Below are 4,986 nucleotides of genomic sequence, written 5' to 3'. Positions count from 1 at the left end.
TTAGAACTGTCTATTAATGTCTCATTCCTGTGATAATTTGGGAGACTTTTCAGGAGAAACAATTACTGGTTCAAGGCTCTTATGCTTGTTATAACACTGCTTCTTTGATATCTCCCAGCCTCATGAAAATGCCTTGATATGGAGAGGCAGCTGTGAGATCTTCTGGCTCAGCCCCCTCAGTGGCTCTAGGAAACACTACTTGAAAACGTGGTCTAGAGCAGGTGGACCTACTGACCTTGGTGATGATGATGATGATGATGATGAAATCAGCTTCTCTTTAACATGTAGTTCCCAGTGAACTTTTAAAAATACTATTTTTATTTTTAAGACAGCAAGGGTTTTTTGTTTGTTTGTTTGTTTAGATACAGGGTCTCACTCTGTCTCCCAGGCTGGAGTGCAGTGGCACGATCACAGCTCGCTGCAGCCTCAACCTCCCAGACTCAAGCAATCCTCCCACTTCAGTCTCCCAAGTAGCTGGGACTACAGATGCACATCACCACACCTGATTTTTTTTTAAACATTTTGTAGAGATGGGGTCTTGTTTTGTTGCCCAGGCTGGTCTTGAACTCCTGGACTCAAGTGATCCTCCTGCCTCAACCTCCCAAATTGCTGGGATTACAGGCATGAGCCACTATGCCTGGCCAAGAAAATCAGATTTTAAGATAAAATGAAAATGCTGAAAATAAGCCAGTGTTCCACCCAATAAGCAATCACATAACAAACGTATTTTTTTCAATCAACAACTCTTCAGATATTTAGAAATGACCATATATATTCTGTTTGAGTCTTCCTTTATGTTAAACATATCCATTCTCTTGTTACAGGCCTCATGACATAATTTACGATATGCATTTACTTATCTCTAGTCCTTCTCAAACAAGTTCCCATGAATAACACAGATGTAGTCTGGCTATTTGTTGTAGATCTAGGTTTTAACTGCTCTCCTTTAATACTAGACTTATATTAATAAAGGCATAGTATGTATTTGCTTTTACTGATATGGTCAAAATTGGATAATTTCTACCAAACAAGGTAAGACAATTTTTACTGTACTAAGCAAAGTTGTTTATTTTTATCATTTGGGGGGAAGGAGAAGTAAGCCTCTATAAATGTTATCTTTATTGTATAAAAACGAAGAGAAAGGCAGCTTACAGAGGGGGATGTCATGAAGGATGGCTTCAGCCAAACTCCTACATCTCTATCTAGTTTGTTCCAATCTTTGATATGAACAGGCAACATTTTCTCAATCTTACATGAAGTAAAATGGAAACAGTGTCAAGAACCCTCATTCCTATCAGGCTGTTTTCTCTAAGCCACTTGTTGCAGAAATTCAGGAGCCACCACTTCCAAGGACCTCAAAATGGGATGCAGTTGTTGCCTTTTATAGGCAAAGGTGTAGAAATTGATGTAACAAAAAGTAAAGTCCCTCTTGTTACTGACTACAGGAATCAGACAAGTTATTGTCTTCTTCCTTCTCTAAGCCTTAGTTTTTCCACCTGAAAAATGAGATAACGAATCCTGGCCCTATACCAGCACTGTCCAATAGAACCTTCCCTGATTAATGGAATGTTCTGTATCTGCACTCTCCAACATGGTGGCCACTGCACCCTGCAATCACTTAAAGTGGGATTAATGAGATTGATGAACTAAATTTTAAATTTGATTTAATTATAACTGAAATGACACATGCAATTGAAATGTCATATGGTGGCTACCATACAGGACAGCATCAATCTGGATCTTCTTGTCGAATAAAATAAGTAAACTACATCTGTAAGGTTATATGGGTCATCTGATAGCTTAGGTCCAGAGATCTGGCTGGACTGAGAGGTCATATGATCTCATCTTCTCTATTTCGTCTCTTGGTTCTACATGAGGCCTCCTGACTTTAGAAGAATGAGATTCTACTCTGGAATTCATTGCTAATTGGCTCTGAGTGCAGCTTCTCCTCTCCAGGCTTTATTTTCTTCCCCTATAAAAAGCCAGGGACTTGTTGAATTTTGCTGAGGCCTTTCAATCGGAACTACCTGTGGACCCTAAGGAAACATGGACGAGTGAGAGACAGGCCTTTGGAAGAAAAAAAAAACACAAGCAGGAGGAAGCTAGAGGGCTGGATGTTGATGCTATGGCTGCCATGAGTCAGAAAGAGCCTGTTACTGTAGGAAGGGCAGGGCCAGAGGAAGAGAAGAGTAATAAAATGTTACCTGCACAGGATGGTCTGTGAGGCCACCTGGAGGGCCAGGCTGTAAGTGTATGCAGAGGCCCTGAGGGGCTTTCTCTTTTGCATATTTGGCCCTTTAATGACTGGACCCTGTGCCCTGCCTGAACCAATGGGACCCCGAGAGAAATCCAGTGTGTCAAGCCTGTTGCTCACCTGATAATCCCCTGGGGATGCCAGCTGGCAGTGCTACCTTCAGGGAGGAAAAAAAGAAATAGCTGCTCTCATTTACAGAAGAGCAATATTTTGCCTTTAGAGTTTTTTTTTTTTTTTTGAGATGGAGTCTCGCTTTGTTGCCGAGGCTGGAGTGCAGTGGTGCGATCTTGGCCCACTGCAACTTCCACCTCCTGGGTTCAAGCGATTCTCGTGCCTCAGCCTTGCAAGTAGCTGGGATTACAGGCACACACCACCTTGCCTCGCTAATTTTTGTATTTTTAGTAGAGATGGGGTTTCTCCATGTTGGCCAGGCTGGTCTCGAACTCCTGACCTCAGGTGATCCACTGGCCTTGGTTTCCCAAAGTGCTGGGATTACAGGGATGAGCCACCATGCCTGGTCTCTCTCTACTTTTAAAACCTCCCTTGTTCCCTCTTTTCCAAAATGAAATCAAGTCCTCATGGCCACCCAATGAGCAGCCATTGGTACCTCCATTGTCAGATAAAACAGTCATGCATGAGGGAAGAGCCTCTGATAAGGCCACACATTGGCCAATGGAGAGACAGGTTTAGCAACCGCCCCTCCCACTCCCCCACCGCCCCACAGGTGCCCGAAGTTCTGGCCCAGTGCTTACAGTGCTGCAGTGCGGGGTACCACAGCAACCTTCCTGTTTTGTCTCAGACATGGCTACTAGGTACGTTGCTGTTGGTGGCTCTGCAAGGCCTGGAGGCTGAGCCACTCACCCTGGCCTCCCTGGAGGAAGCTAGACAAGGAACAGGGAAACAGCCCTTCATGATGCCATGGGTAAGACCTGGGCATGGTTGTGTTTGGGACAAAGTTTGGAGAGGAACAAACTACTTGGCTGTGTTTTAAAGAATGGGTAGAGTGTTCATGCCAAGACCCCCATGGAACTGGGGGCAGTGAAGACCCTCCATTCCTTCTTCCTCAGCCCCTCCTTACAAGCATCTCAGCATCCTTCTAGGCATATAGATGAATCTAAGTCTCCAGTCTCCAGGGCTGCTTTTCCAGTCCCTGCCTGGCCCCACTAATGGCTGTAGTCTTTGCACCGTCTGAATCAGCAGGGCCCACTAGATGCATGGCCGAGGCCTTCTGATACTAATGGCTTTGGATTCAGTTCCAGGAGCTATCCCCAGCGGGGATCTCATTCTTGCTATGCTGGGCCTGGGTGTCTCTTGGGCAGATTAGTTTTTGATGGGGCAGGTACTGCACCATTTCCATTAACTACCATAATGCAGACATCATTATCGGCAGGTGCCCTGACCTCTCCTTGCTAATGAGTAGCCATTGATATGTAAGCCACGTAAGCACTTTCCCCTTACGAACCTTCTTCCTTGCTGCACCACCCCCAGTCCTGTCCCCACACATCCTCCCCTCCCTCTCCTGCTGGATGGAGCCAGGACACTAGAGAGCTTGAATTGAGGATGGCCAAGTCACTTAGTTCCCTAGAATAATGAAAAAACACTGACCCAGAAGTCAGGAGACAAAGGTCCCTTCTCAGGGGACATGGAGCAAGACATTCATCTCCCTGGGTCTCTTTTGCTCATTATTCAAATGGGTCTAATAATGACTGTTCTACCTACCTCGCAGGGATATTGTAAGGATCAAATGAGATTAAAAGTATGAAAATGTTTTGAAAAGTCAAAAGCTCTGTAGGGCTAAATGGGATTGCTTTTAAGCCAGATGTAAAGGAACTGAGGGTTTAAAAAGTACTCAGGGAAAGGGGAAATTGGAGGTAAAAAGGAAATTGAGTGTTTTCCATATCTTTGAAACAAGATGGGTCTTCCAAAGGTATCCCTGAGATGAGATGAGATGCTGGGCACCAGCCGTTCACTCCTTGGTGTCCCTGAGTAGAAGCAAGGTGGTGACATGAGAACACAATCTGAATTCTGTTGCTCAGTCAAGTCGTTTAATGACAAGTCTTGTCCAGATCTACCTCTGTGACAAGCAGGGTGTCTAGGAAGAGGATCTGGTACCAGGGTGAGGATCACTTGTTTGTGAGCTCAGCGCGAGAAGCTGAAGGGATGATGCCAGTGAGTAGCAGCACCTTGAGAAACCAGAGCCAGGCAGGGATTCCCACAGAGCTGACCATTTGAAGGAATCATGAAAAGAGGGGTCTCCAGATTTGAGAACATGGTGCAAAAATAAGGAAACCAGGAGAGAAAGCCAGTTGGACTTCCTGACCAGGAAAAACTTGTGCAGTGGCTTTCAATGGAATGGTGGGGGGCTTCCGTTGGGTGGGAAGGGAGTCTTGAGGTCAAGACTTGTGACTGTGACCAGGCTTGGTTAAGATCATTACCAAGATGGCAGGAGGGGGTCGTTCTCACTGGCTCACTCTCTTCAGGGCTGGGATATGGGGATCAAGGAGGGGAGGAGGATCCTAAGGAGTAGAAACTAAGACAGAGGGGGAAAAAAGGAGAAGAATGTGATCAGGACCAACCTGCTAGGTATTGGGCAAAAACAGCAAAGGGCTTTAGCCTTTTCAAGGCAGTGGGGAGAATTCTTAATTTGCATGAGTCAAATTTCAAATCAAGTGCAGTCCATAATCACCAACTTTGCCTCCTCTATGTTCCAATGTTGTGCTAAAAACTATGGC

The sequence above is a fragment of the Pan paniscus genome, chromosome 7 (assembly GCF_029289425.2).
Source record: "Pan paniscus chromosome 7, NHGRI_mPanPan1-v2.0_pri, whole genome shotgun sequence".
Classification (NCBI taxonomy): Eukaryota; Metazoa; Chordata; class Mammalia; order Primates; family Hominidae; genus Pan; species Pan paniscus.
This window is presented reverse-complemented; position numbering follows the sequence as displayed.